The following is a 16,041-nucleotide window of genomic DNA, read 5'->3' on the forward strand; positions in this document are numbered from 1 at the left end:
GTCAGCGCCATCTCTAAGCCAAACTACGAATGTGAAAACACTCTTATGATCATGTTTGGCGTCACGTAGCACGAGAACCGATTATGAGTTGGCAGCTGATTAATTGTCTCTCTTATACAACCTAAACACACCAAGTCTGCCAGTACGAGACCCTTGTTCAATGAAATAAGGGAAAGAAGTGTGCACCAAGGGGCTCGTTTTTCCGTGTTTTAACACAGTAATAATGAGATCTAACAGATAGTAATGCCAAGGAATGTACAGGGGAAGTTATTAGAACCAATGGAATGTAAATAAGAAGAAAGAAAAGTGGATAAAAAAATTACCAGCCGTGGGCAGAAATCGAACCTATGACCTTCGAATAACGCGTTTGATGCTCTAACCACTGAGCTACCACCGCGGCCTTCCCTCCATCCACTTTTTTGAGTTTATATGTGAATTTAGAAGTAGGATTGACAGTCAGCGCCATCTATAATCCAAACGACGAATGTGAAAACACTCTTATGCGCATGTTTGGCGTCCCGTAGCACGTGAACTTATTATGAGCGGGCAGCTGATTAATTGTCCCTCTTTTACAACCTAAACGCACCAATTCTGCGAGTACGAGACCCTCGTTCATTGAAATAAGGGAAAGCAGTGTATTTCTTAGGGCTCGTTTTTGCGTGTTTTAACACAATATTAATGAGATATAACAGACAGTCATGCCAAGGAATGTACAGGGGAAGTTATTAGAACCAATGGAATGTAAATAGAAAGAAAGAAAAGTGGATGAAAAAATAACCAGCCGTGGGCAGAAATCGAACCTTCGACCTTCGAATAACGCGTTCGATGGTCTAACCACTGAGCTACCATAGCGGCCTTCCCTCTATCCACTTTTTTGAGTTTATATGTGAATATAGAAGTAGGAGTGACAGTCAGCGCCATCTATGAGCCAAACGACAAATGTGAAAACACACTTATGCGCATGTTTGGCGTCACGTAGCACGTGAACTCATTATGAGCGGGCAGCTGATTAATTGTCCCTCTTATACAACCTAAACACACCAAGTTTGCTAGTACGAGACCCTCGTTCAATGAAAGAAGGGAAAGAAGTGTATACTTTAGGGCTCGTTTTTGCGTGTTTTAACACAATATTAATGAGATCTAACAGACAGTAATGCCAAGGAATGTACAGGGGAAGTTATTAGAAACAATGGAATGTAAATAAGAAGAAAGAAAACTGGAATTAAAAGTAACCAGCCGTGGGCAGGAATCGAACCTGCGACCTTTCAATAACGCGTTCGATGCTCTAACCACTGAGATACCACAGCGGCGGTCCCTCCATCTACTTTTCTGAGTTTATATGTGAATTTAGAAGTAGGAGTGACAGTCAGCGCCATCTATAAGCCAAACGACGAATGTGAAAACACTCTTATGTGCATGTTTGTCGTCATGTATCACGTGAACTTATCATGAGCGGGCAGCTGAATTATTGTCCCTCCTATACAACCTAAACACACCAAGTCTGCCAGTACGAGACCCTCATTCAATGAAATAAGGGAAAGAAGTGTATACCAAGGAGCTAGTTTTTCCGTGTTTTAACACAATAATAATGAGATCTAACAGACAATAATGCCAAGGAATGTACAGGAGAAGTTATTAGAACCAATAGAATGTAAATAAGAAGAAAGAAAAGTGAATAAAAAAATTACCAGCCATGGGCAGAAATCGAACCTATGACCTTCGAATAACGCGTTCGATGCTCTAACCACTGAGCTACCACCGCGGCCTTCCCTCCATCCACTTTTTTGAGTTTATATGTGAATTTAGAAGTAGGAGTGACAGTCAGCGCCATCTATAAGCCAAACGACGAATGTGAAAACACTCTTATGCGCATGTTTTGCGTCACGTAGCACGTGAACTTATTATGAGCGGGCAGCTGACTAATTGTCCCACTTAATACAACCTAAACACACCAATTCTGCCAGTACGAGACACTCGTTCAATGAAATAAGGGAAATAAGTGTATAACTAAGGGCTCGTTTTTCCGTGTTTTAACACAATATTAATGAGACCTAACAGATAGTAATGCCAAGGAATGTACAGGGGAAGTTATTAGAACCAATGGAATGTAAATAGGAAGAAAGAAAAGTGGATAAAAAAATACCAGCCGTGGGCAGAAATCGAACCTATGACCTTCGAATAAAGCGTTCAATGGTCTAACCACTGAGCTACCACAGGGGCCTTCCCTCTATCCACTTTTTTTGAGTTTATATGGGAATTTGGAAGTAGGAGTGACAGTCAGCGCCATATATAAGCCAAACGACGAATGTGAATACTCTCTTATGCGCATGTCTTGCGTCACGTAGCACGTGAACCTATTATGAGTTGGCAGCTGAATAATTGTCCTTCTTATACCACCTAAACACACCAAGTCTGCGAGTACGAGACCCTCGTTCAATGAAATAAGGGAAAGAAGTGTATACATAAGGGCTCGTTTTTCCGTGTTGTAACACAATATTAATGAGATCTAACAGACAGTAATGCCAAGGAATGTACAGGGGAAGTTATTAGAAACAATGGAATGTAAATAAGAAGAAAGAAAACTGGATTTAAAGGTAACCAGCCGTGGGCAGGAATCGAACCTGCGACCTTCGAATAACGCGTTCGATGCTCTAACCACTGAGATACCACAGTGGCCTTCCCTCCATCCACTTTTTTGAGTTTATATGTGAATATAGAAGTAGGAGTGACAGTCAGCACCATCTATGAGCCAAACGACGAATCTGAAAACACACTTATGCGCATGTTTGGCGTCACGTAGCACGTGAACTTATTATTAGCGGGCAGCTGATTAATTGTCCCTCTTATACAACCTAAACACACCAAGTCTGCCAGTACGAGACCCTCGTTCAATGAAGTAAGGGAAACAAGTGTATACCTAGGGGCTCGTTTTTCCGTGTTTTAACACATTATTATGAGATCTAACAGGCAGTAATGCCAAGTAATGTGCAGGGGAAGTTATTAGGACCAATGGAATGTAAATAAAAAGAAAGAAAAGTGGATGAAAGAATAACCAGCCGTGGGCAGGAATCGAACCTACGACATTCGAATAACGTGTTCGATGCTCTAACCACTGAGCTACCACAGCGGCGGTCCCTCCATCTACTTTTCTGAGTTTATATGTGAATTTAGAAGTACGAGTGACAGTCAGCGCCATCTCTAAGCCAAACTACGAATGTGAAAACACTCTTATGATCATGTTTGGCGTCACGTAGCACGTGAACCTATTATGAGTTGGCAGCTGATTAAATGTCTCTCTTATACAACCTAAACACACCAAGTCTGCCAGTACGAGACCCTCGTTCAATGAAATAAAGGAAAGAAGTGTGCACCAAGGGGCTCGTTTTTCCGTGTTTTAACACAGTAATAATGAGATCTAACAGATAGTAATGCCATGGAATGTACAGGGGAAGTTATTAGAACCAATGGATTGTAAATAAGAAGAAAGAAAAGTGGATAAAAAAATTACCAGCCGTGGGCAGAAATCGAACCTATGACCTTCGAATAACGCGTTCGATGCTCTAACCACTGAGCTACCACCGCGGCCTTCCCTCCATCCACTTTTTTGAGTTTATATGTGAATTTAGAAGTAGGATTGACAGTCAGCGCCATCTATAGGCCAAACGACGAATGTGAAAACACTCTTATGCGCATGTTTTGCGTCACGTAGCACGTGAACTTATTATGAGCGGGCAGCTGACTAATTGTCCCTCTTATACAACCTAAACACACCAATTCTGCCAGTACGAGACCCTCGTTCATTGAAATAAGGGAAAGAAGTGTATTTCTTAGGGCTCGTTTTTGCGTGTTTTAACACAATAATAATGAGATCTAACAGACAGTAATGCCAAGGAATGTACAGGGGAAGTTATTAGAAACAATGGAATGTAAATAGGAAGAAAGAAAAGTGGATTAAAAAGTAACCAGCCGTGGGCAGGAATCGAACCTTCGACCTTCGAATAACGCGTTCGATGGTCTAACCACTGAGCTACCACAGGGGCCTTCCCTCCATCCACTTTTTTGAGTTTATATGGGAATTTGGAAGTAGGAGTGACAGTCAGCGCCATATATAAGCCAAACGACGAATGTGAATACTCTCTTATGCGCATGTTTTGCGTCACGTAGCACGTGAACTTATTATGAGCGGGCAGCTGACTAAGTGTCCCTCTTATACAACCTAAACATACCAATTCTGCCATTACGAGACACTCGTTCAATGAAATAAGGGAAAGAAGTGTATAACTAAGGGCTAGTTTTTCCGTGTTTTAACACAATAATAATGAGATCTAACAGACAGTAATGCCAGGGAATGTACAGGAGAAGTTATTAGAAACAATGGAATGTAAATAGGAAGAAAGAAAAGTGGATTAAAAAGTAACCAGCCGTGGGCAGGAATCGAACCTGCGATCTTCGAATAAAGCGTTCGATGCTCTAACCACTGCGATACCACAGCGGCCTTCCCTCTATCCACTTTTTTTGAGTTTATATGTGAATATAGAAGTAGGAGTGACAGTCAGCGCCATCTATGAGCCAAACGACAAATGTGAAAACACACTTATGCGCATGTTTGGCGTCACGTAGCACGTGAACTTATTATGAGCGGGCAGCTGAATAATTGTCCTTCTTATACAACCTAAACACACCAAGTCTGCCAGTACGAGACCCTCGTTCAATGAAGTAAGGGAAAGAAGTGTATACCTAGGGGCTCGTTTTTCCGTGTTTTAACACAATATTATGAGATCTAACAGGCAGTAATGCCAAGGAATGTGTAGGGGAAGTTATTAGAACCAATGGAATGTAAATAAAAAGAAAAAAAGTGGATGAAAGAATAACCAGCCGTGGGCAGGAATCGAACCTACGACCTTCGAATAATGCGTTCGATGCTCTAACGACTGAGCTACCACAGCGGCGGTCCCTCCATCTACTTTTCTGAGTTTATATGTGAATTTAGAAGGAGGAGTGACAGTCAGCGCCATCTATAAGCCAAACGACGAATTTGAAAACACTCTTATGTGCATGTTTGTCGTCATGTATCACGTGAACTTATCATGAGCGGGCAGCTGAATAAATGTCCCTCCTATACAACCTAAACACACCAAGTCTGCCAGTACGAGACCCTCGTTCAATGAAATAAGGGAAAGAAGTGTATACCAAGGAGCTCGTTTTTCCGAGTTTTAACACAATAATAATGACATCTAACAGACAATAATGCCAAGGAATGTACAGGAGAAGTTATTAGAACCAATAGAATGTAAATAAGAAGAAAGAAAAGTGAATAAAAAAATTACCAGCCGTGGGCAGAAATCGAACCTATGACCTTCGAATAACGCATTTGATGCTCTAACCACTGAGCTACCACCGCGGCCTTCCCTCCATCCACTTTTTTGAGTTTATATGTGAATTTAGAAGTAGAAGTGACAGTCACCGCCATCTATAAGCCAAACGACGAATGTGAAAACACTCTTATGCGCATGTTTTGCGTCACGTAGCACGTGAACTTATTATGAGCGGGCAGCTGACTAATTGCCCCACCTAATACAACCTAAACACACCAATTCTGCCAGTACGAGACACTCGTTTAATGAAATAAGGGAAAAAGGTGTATAACTAAGGCCTCGTTTTTCCGTGTTTTAACACAATATTAATGAGACCTAACAGATAGTAATGCCAAGGAATGTACAGGGGAAGTTATTAGAACCAATGGAATGTAAATAGGCAGAAAGAAAAGTGGATAAAAAAATACCAGCCGTGGGCAGAAATCGAACCTATGACCTTCGAATAAAGCGTTCAATGGTCTAACCACTGAGCTACCACAGGGGCCTTCCCTCTATCCACTTTTTTGAGTTTATATGGGAATTTGGAAGTAGGAGTGACAGTCAGCGCCATATATAAGCCAAACGACGAATGTGAATACTCTCTTATGCGCATGTCTTGCGTCACGTAGCACGTGAACCTATTATGAGCGGGCAGCTGACTAATTGTCCCTCTTATACAACCTAAACACACCAATTCTGCCAGTACGAGACACTCGTTCAATGAAATAAGGGAAAGAAGTGTATAACTAAAGGCTCGTTTTTCCGTGTTTTAACACAATAATAATGAGACCTAACAGACAGTAATGCCAAGGAATGTACAGGGGAAGTTATTAGAAACAATGGAATGTAAATAGGAAGAAAGAAAAGTGGATTAAAAAGTAACCAGCCGTGGGTAGGAATCGAACCTTCGACCTTCGAATAACGCGTTCGAAGGTCTAACCACTGAGCTATCACAGGGGCCTTCCCTCCATCCACTTTTTTGAGTTTATATGGGAATTTGGAAGTAGGAGTGACAGTCAGCGCCATATATAAGCCAAACGACGAATGTGAATACTCTCTTATGCGCATGTTTTGCGTCACGTAGCACGTGAACCTATTATGAGCGGGCAGCTGACTAAGTGTCCCTCTTATATAACCTAAACACACCAATTCTGCCATTACGAGACACTCGTTCAATGAAATAAGGGAAATAAGTGTATAACTAAGGGCTAGTTTTTGCGTGTTTTAACACAATATTAATGAGACCTAACAGACAGTAATGCCAGGGAATGTACAGGAGAAGTTATTAGAAACAATAGAATGTAAATAGGAAGAAAGAAAAGTGGATTAAAAAGTAACCAGCCATGGGCAGGAATCGAACCTGCGATCTTCAAATAACACGTTCGATGCTCTAACCACTGAGCTACCACAGTGGCGGTCCCTCCATCTACTTTTCTGAGTTTATATGTGAATTTAGAAGTAGGAGTGACAGTCAGCACCATCTATAAGCCAAACGACGAATTCGAAAACACTCTTATGTGCATGTTTGGCGTCACGTAGCTCGTGAACTTATTATGAGTTGGCAGCTGAATAATTTTCCTTCTTATACAACCTAAACACACCAAGTCTGCCAGTACGAGACCCTCGTTCAATGAAATAAGGGAAAGAAGTGTATACCAAGGAGCTCGTTTTTCCGTGTTTTAACACAATAATAATGAGATATAACACACAATAATGCCAAGGAATGTACAGGAGAAGTTATTAGAACCAATGGAATGTAAATAAGAAGAAAGAAAAGTGAATAAAAAAATTACCAGCCGTGGGCAGAAATCGAACCTATGACCTTCGAATAACGCGTTCGATGCTCTAACCACTGAGCTACCACCGCGGCCTTCCCTCCATCCACTTTTTTGAGTTTATATGTGAATTTAGAAGTAGGAGTGACAGTCAGCGCCATCTGTAAGCCAAACGACGAATGTGAAAACACACTTATGCGCATGTTTGGCGTCACGTAGCACGTGAACTCATTATGAGCGGGCAGCTGATTAATTGTCCCTCTTATACAACCTAAACACACCAAGTTTGCTAGTACGAGACCCTCGTTCAATTAAATAAGGGAAAGAAGTGTATACCTTAGGGCTCATTTTTGCGTGTTTTAACACAATATTAATGAGATCTAACAGACAGTAATGCCAAGGAATGTACAGAAGAAGTTATTAGAAACAATGGAATGTAAATAAGAAGAAAGAAAACTGGATTAAAAAGTAACCAGCCGTGGGCAGGAATCGAACCTGCGACCTTTCAATAACGCGTTCGATGCTCTAACCACTGAGATACCACAGCGGCGGTCCCTCCATCTACTTTTCTGAGTTTATATGTGAATTTAGAAGTAGGAGTGACAGTCAGCGCCATCTATAAGCCAAATGACAAATGTGAAAACACTCTTATGTGCATGTTTGTCGTCATGTATCACGTGAACTTATCATGAGCGGGCAGCTGATTAATTGTCCCTCTTATACAACCTAAACACACCAAGTTTGCTAGTACGAGACCCTCGTTCAATGAAATAAGGGAAAGAAGTGTATACCTTAGGGCTCGTTTTTGCGTGTTTTACCACAATATTAATGAGATCTAACAGACAGTAATGCCAAGGAATGTACAGGAAAAGTTATTAGAAACAATGGAATGTAAATAGGAAGAAAGAAATCTGGATTAAAAAGTAACCAGCCGTGGGCAGGAATCGAACCTGCGACCTTCGAATAACGTGTTCGATGCTCTAACCACTGAGATACCACAGTGGCCTTCCCTCCATCCACTTTTTTGAGTTTATATGTGAATATAGAAGTAGGAGTGAAAGTCAGCGCCATCTATGAGCCAAACGACGAATCTGAAAACACACTTATGCGCATGTTTGGCGTCACGTAGCACGTGAACTTATTATTAGCGGGCAGCTGATTGATTGTCCCTCTTATACAACCCAAACACACCAAGTCTGCCAGTAGGAGACCCTCGTTCAATGAAGCAAGGGAAAGAAGTGTATACCTAGGGGCTCGTTTTTCCGTGTTTCAACACAATATTATGAGATCTAACAGGCAGTAATGCCAAGGAATGTGCAGGGGAAGTTATTAGGACCAATGGAATGTAAATAAAAAGAAAGAAAAGTGGATGAAAGAATAACCAGCCGTGGGCAGGAATCGAACCTACGACATTCGAATAACGCGTTCGATGCTCTAACCACTGAGCTACCACAGCGGCGGTCCCTCCATCTACTTTTCTGAGTTTATATGCGAATTTTGAAGTAGGAGTGACAGTCAGCGCCATCTCTAAGCCAAACTACGAATGTGAAAACACTCTTATGATCATGTTTGGCGTCACGTAGCACGAGAACCGATTATGAGTTGGCAGCTGATTAATTGTCTCTCTTATACAACCTAAACACACCAAGTCTGCCAGTACGAGACCCTTGTTCAATGAAATAAGGGAAAGAAGTGTGCACCAAGGGGCTCGTTTTTCCGTGTTTTAACACAGTAATAATGAGATCTAACAGATAGTAATGCCAAGGAATGTACAGGGGAAGTTATTAGAACCAATGGAATGTAAATAAGAAGAAAGAAAAGTGGATAAAAAAATTACCAGCCGTGGGCAGAAATCGAACCTATGACCTTCGAATAACGCGTTTGATGCTCTAACCACTGAGCTACCACCGCGGCCTTCCCTCCATCCACTTTTTTGAGTTTATATGTGAATTTAGAAGTAGGATTGACAGTCAGCGCCATCTATAATCCAAACGACGAATGTGAAAACACTCTTATGCGCATGTTTGGCGTCCCGTAGCACGTGAACTTATTATGAGCGGGCAGCTGATTAATTGTCCCTCTTTTACAACCTAAACGCACCAATTCTGCGAGTACGAGACCCTCGTTCATTGAAATAAGGGAAAGCAGTGTATTTCTTAGGGCTCGTTTTTGCGTGTTTTAACACAATATTAATGAGATATAACAGACAGTCATGCCAAGGAATGTACAGGGGAAGTTATTAGAACCAATGGAATGTAAATAGAAAGAAAGAAAAGTGGATGAAAAAATAACCAGCCGTGGGCAGAAATCGAACCTTCGACCTTCGAATAACGCGTTCGATGGTCTAACCACTGAGCTACCATAGCGGCCTTCCCTCTATCCACTTTTTTGAGTTTATATGTGAATATAGAAGTAGGAGTGACAGTCAGCGCCATCTATGAGCCAAACGACAAATGTGAAAACACACTTATGCGCATGTTTGGCGTCACGTAGCACGTGAACTCATTATGAGCGGGCAGCTGATTAATTGTCCCTCTTATACAACCTAAACACACCAAGTTTGCTAGTACGAGACCCTCGTTCAATGAAAGAAGGGAAAGAAGTGTATACTTTAGGGCTCGTTTTTGCGTGTTTTAACACAATATTAATGAGATCTAACAGACAGTAATGCCAAGGAATGTACAGGGGAAGTTATTAGAAACAATGGAATGTAAATAAGAAGAAAGAAAACTGGAATTAAAAGTAACCAGCCGTGGGCAGGAATCGAACCTGCGACCTTTCAATAACGCGTTCGATGCTCTAACCACTGAGATACCACAGCGGCGGTCCCTCCATCTACTTTTCTGAGTTTATATGTGAATTTAGAAGTAGGAGTGACAGTCAGCGCCATCTATAAGCCAAACGACGAATGTGAAAACACTCTTATGTGCATGTTTGTCGTCATGTATCACGTGAACTTATCATGAGCGGGCAGCTGAATTATTGTCCCTCCTATACAACCTAAACACACCAAGTCTGCCAGTACGAGACCCTCATTCAATGAAATAAGGGAAAGAAGTGTATACCAAGGAGCTAGTTTTTCCGTGTTTTAACACAATAATAATGAGATCTAACAGACAATAATGCCAAGGAATGTACAGGAGAAGTTATTAGAACCAATAGAATGTAAATAAGAAGAAAGAAAAGTGAATAAAAAAATTACCAGCCATGGGCAGAAATCGAACCTATGACCTTCGAATAACGCGTTCGATGCTCTAACCACTGAGCTACCACCGCGGCCTTCCCTCCATCCACTTTTTTGAGTTTATATGTGAATTTAGAAGTAGGAGTGACAGTCAGCGCCATCTATAAGCCAAACGACGAATGTGAAAACACTCTTATGCGCATGTTTTGCGTCACGTAGCACGTGAACTTATTATGAGCGGGCAGCTGACTAATTGTCCCACTTAATACAACCTAAACACACCAATTCTGCCAGTACGAGACACTCGTTCAATGAAATAAGGGAAATAAGTGTATAACTAAGGGCTCGTTTTTCCGTGTTTTAACACAATATTAATGAGACCTAACAGATAGTAATGCCAAGGAATGTACAGGGGAAGTTATTAGAACCAATGGAATGTAAATAGGAAGAAAGAAAAGTGGATAAAAAAATACCAGCCGTGGGCAGAAATCGAACCTATGACCTTCGAATAAAGCGTTCAATGGTCTAACCACTGAGCTACCACAGGGGCCTTCCCTCTATCCACTTTTTTTGAGTTTATATGGGAATTTGGAAGTAGGAGTGACAGTCAGCGCCATATATAAGCCAAACGACGAATGTGAATACTCTCTTATGCGCATGTCTTGCGTCACGTAGCACGTGAACCTATTATGAGTTGGCAGCTGAATAATTGTCCTTCTTATACCACCTAAACACACCAAGTCTGCGAGTACGAGACCCTCGTTCAATGAAATAAGGGAAAGAAGTGTATACATAAGGGCTCGTTTTTCCGTGTTGTAACACAATATTAATGAGATCTAACAGACAGTAATGCCAAGGAATGTACAGGGGAAGTTATTAGAAACAATGGAATGTAAATAAGAAGAAAGAAAACTGGATTTAAAGGTAACCAGCCGTGGGCAGGAATCGAACCTGCGACCTTCGAATAACGCGTTCGATGCTCTAACCACTGAGATACCACAGTGGCCTTCCCTCCATCCACTTTTTTGAGTTTATATGTGAATATAGAAGTAGGAGTGACAGTCAGCACCATCTATGAGCCAAACGACGAATCTGAAAACACACTTATGCGCATGTTTGGCGTCACGTAGCACGTGAACTTATTATTAGCGGGCAGCTGATTAATTGTCCCTCTTATACAACCTAAACACACCAAGTCTGCCAGTACGAGACCCTCGTTCAATGAAGTAAGGGAAACAAGTGTATACCTAGGGGCTCGTTTTTCCGTGTTTTAACACATTATTATGAGATCTAACAGGCAGTAATGCCAAGTAATGTGCAGGGGAAGTTATTAGGACCAATGGAATGTAAATAAAAAGAAAGAAAAGTGGATGAAAGAATAACCAGCCGTGGGCAGGAATCGAACCTACGACATTCGAATAACGTGTTCGATGCTCTAACCACTGAGCTACCACAGCGGCGGTCCCTCCATCTACTTTTCTGAGTTTATATGTGAATTTAGAAGTACGAGTGACAGTCAGCGCCATCTCTAAGCCAAACTACGAATGTGAAAACACTCTTATGATCATGTTTGGCGTCACGTAGCACGTGAACCTATTATGAGTTGGCAGCTGATTAAATGTCTCTCTTATACAACCTAAACACACCAAGTCTGCCAGTACGAGACCCTCGTTCAATGAAATAAAGGAAAGAAGTGTGCACCAAGGGGCTCGTTTTTCCGTGTTTTAACACAGTAATAATGAGATCTAACAGATAGTAATGCCATGGAATGTACAGGGGAAGTTATTAGAACCAATGGATTGTAAATAAGAAGAAAGAAAAGTGGATAAAAAAATTACCAGCCGTGGGCAGAAATCGAACCTATGACCTTCGAATAACGCGTTCGATGCTCTAACCACTGAGCTACCACCGCGGCCTTCCCTCCATCCACTTTTTTGAGTTTATATGTGAATTTAGAAGTAGGATTGACAGTCAGCGCCATCTATAGGCCAAACGACGAATGTGAAAACACTCTTATGCGCATGTTTTGCGTCACGTAGCACGTGAACTTATTATGAGCGGGCAGCTGACTAATTGTCCCTCTTATACAACCTAAACACACCAATTCTGCCAGTACGAGACCCTCGTTCATTGAAATAAGGGAAAGAAGTGTATTTCTTAGGGCTCGTTTTTGCGTGTTTTAACACAATAATAATGAGATCTAACAGACAGTAATGCCAAGGAATGTACAGGGGAAGTTATTAGAAACAATGGAATGTAAATAGGAAGAAAGAAAAGTGGATTAAAAAGTAACCAGCCGTGGGCAGGAATCGAACCTTCGACCTTCGAATAACGCGTTCGATGGTCTAACCACTGAGCTACCACAGGGGCCTTCCCTCCATCCACTTTTTTGAGTTTATATGGGAATTTGGAAGTAGGAGTGACAGTCAGCGCCATATATAAGCCAAACGACGAATGTGAATACTCTCTTATGCGCATGTTTTGCGTCACGTAGCACGTGAACTTATTATGAGCGGGCAGCTGACTAAGTGTCCCTCTTATACAACCTAAACATACCAATTCTGCCATTACGAGACACTCGTTCAATGAAATAAGGGAAAGAAGTGTATAACTAAGGGCTAGTTTTTCCGTGTTTTAACACAATAATAATGAGATCTAACAGACAGTAATGCCAGGGAATGTACAGGAGAAGTTATTAGAAACAATGGAATGTAAATAGGAAGAAAGAAAAGTGGATTAAAAAGTAACCAGCCGTGGGCAGGAATCGAACCTGCGATCTTCGAATAAAGCGTTCGATGCTCTAACCACTGCGATACCACAGCGGCCTTCCCTCTATCCACTTTTTTTGAGTTTATATGTGAATATAGAAGTAGGAGTGACAGTCAGCGCCATCTATGAGCCAAACGACAAATGTGAAAACACACTTATGCGCATGTTTGGCGTCACGTAGCACGTGAACTTATTATGAGCGGGCAGCTGAATAATTGTCCTTCTTATACAACCTAAACACACCAAGTCTGCCAGTACGAGACCCTCGTTCAATGAAGTAAGGGAAAGAAGTGTATACCTAGGGGCTCGTTTTTCCGTGTTTTAACACAATATTATGAGATCTAACAGGCAGTAATGCCAAGGAATGTGTAGGGGAAGTTATTAGAACCAATGGAATGTAAATAAAAAGAAAAAAAGTGGATGAAAGAATAACCAGCCGTGGGCAGGAATCGAACCTACGACCTTCGAATAATGCGTTCGATGCTCTAACGACTGAGCTACCACAGCGGCGGTCCCTCCATCTACTTTTCTGAGTTTATATGTGAATTTAGAAGGAGGAGTGACAGTCAGCGCCATCTATAAGCCAAACGACGAATTTGAAAACACTCTTATGTGCATGTTTGTCGTCATGTATCACGTGAACTTATCATGAGCGGGCAGCTGAATAAATGTCCGTCCTATACAACCTAAACACACCAAGTCTGCCAGTACGAGACCCTCGTTCAATGAAATAAGGGAAAGAAGTGTATACCAAGGAGCTCGTTTTTCCGAGTTTTAACACAATAATAATGACATCTAACAGACAATAATGCCAAGGAATGTACAGGAGAAGTTATTAGAACCAATAGAATGTAAATAAGAAGAAAGAAAAGTGAATAAAAAAATTACCAGCCGTGGGCAGAAATCGAACCTATGACCTTCGAATAACGCATTTGATGCTCTAACCACTGAGCTACCACCGCGGCCTTCCCTCCATCCACTTTTTTGAGTTTATATGTGAATTTAGAAGTAGAAGTGACAGTCACCGCCATCTATAAGCCAAACGACGAATGTGAAAACACTCTTATGCGCATGTTTTGCGTCACGTAGCACGTGAACTTATTATGAGCGGGCAGCTGACTAATTGCCCCACCTAATACAACCTAAACACACCAATTCTGCCAGTACGAGACACTCGTTTAATGAAATAAGGGAAAAAGGTGTATAACTAAGGCCTCGTTTTTCCGTGTTTTAACACAATATTAATGAGACCTAACAGATAGTAATGCCAAGGAATGTACAGGGGAAGTTATTAGAACCAATGGAATGTAAATAGGCAGAAAGAAAAGTGGATAAAAAAATACCAGCCGTGGGCAGAAATCGAACCTATGACCTTCGAATAAAGCGTTCAATGGTCTAACCACTGAGCTACCACAGGGGCCTTCCCTCTATCCACTTTTTTGAGTTTATATGGGAATTTGGAAGTAGGAGTGACAGTCAGCGCCATATATAAGCCAAACGACGAATGTGAATACTCTCTTATGCGCATGTCTTGCGTCACGTAGCACGTGAACCTATTATGAGTTGGCAGCTGAATAATTGTCCTTCTTATACCACCTAAACACACCAAGTCTGCGAGTACGAGACCCTCGTTCAATGAAATAAGGGAAAGAAGTGTATACATAAGGGCTCGTTTTTCCGTGTTGTAACACAATATTAATGAGATCTAACAGACAGTAATGCCAAGGAATGTACAGGGGAAGTTATTAGAAACAATGGAATGTAAATAAGAAGAAAGAAAACTGGATTTAAAAGTAACCAGCCGTGGGCAGGAATCGAACCTGCGACCTTCGATTAACGCGTTCGATGCTCTAACCACTGAGATACCACAGTGGCCTTCCCTCCATCCACTTTTTTGAGTTTATATGTGAATATAGAAGTAGGAGTGAAAGTCAGCGCCATCTATGAGCCAAACGACGAATCTGAAAACACACTTATGCGCATGTTTGGCGTCACGTAGCACGTGAACTTATTATTAGCGGGCAGCTGATTGATTGTCCCTCTTATACAACCCAAACACACCAAGTCTGCCAGTAGGAGACCCTCGTTCAATGAAGCAAGGGAAAGAAGTGTATACCTAGGGGCTCGTTTTTCCGTGTTTCAACACAATATTATGAGATCTAACAGGCAGTAATGCCAAGGAATGTGCAGGGGAAGTTATTAGGACCAATGGAATGTAAATAAAAAGAAAGAAAAGTGGATGAAAGAATAACCAGCCGTGGGCAGGAATCGAACCTACGACATTCGAATAACGCGTTCGATGCTCTAACCACTGAGCTACCACAGCGGCGGTCCCTCCATCTACTTTTCTGAGTTTATATGCGAATTTAGAAGTAGGAGTGACAGTCAGCGCCATCTATAAGCCAAACGACGAATGTGAAAACACTCTTATGCGCATGTTTGGCGTCCCGTAGCACGTGAACTTATTATGAGCGGGCAGCTGATTAATTGTCCCTCTTTTACAACCTAAACGCACCAATTCTGCGAGTACGAGACCCTCGTTCATTGAAATAAGGGAAAGCAGTGTATTTCTTAGGGCTCGTTTTTGCGTGTTTTAACACAATATTAATGAGATATAACAGACAGTCATGCCAAGGAATGTACAGGGGAAGTTATTAGAACCAATGGAATGTAAATAGAAAGAAAGAAAAGTGGATGAAAAAATAACCAGCCGTGGGCAGAAATCGAACCTTCGACCTTCGAATAACGCGTTCGATGGTCTAACCACTGAGCTACCATAGCGGCCTTCCCTCTATCCACTTTTTTGAGTTTATATGTGAATATAGAAGTAGGAGTGACAGTCAGCGCCATCTATGAGCCAAACGACAAATGTGAAAACACACTTATGCGCATGTTTGGCGTCACGTAGCACGTGAACTCATTATGAGCGGGCAGCTGATTAATTGTCCCTCATATACAA

The sequence above is a fragment of the Rhipicephalus microplus genome, chromosome 1 (genome assembly GCF_043290135.1).
Source record: "Rhipicephalus microplus isolate Deutch F79 chromosome 1, USDA_Rmic, whole genome shotgun sequence".
NCBI lineage: Eukaryota > Metazoa > Arthropoda > Arachnida > Ixodida > Ixodidae > Rhipicephalus > Rhipicephalus microplus.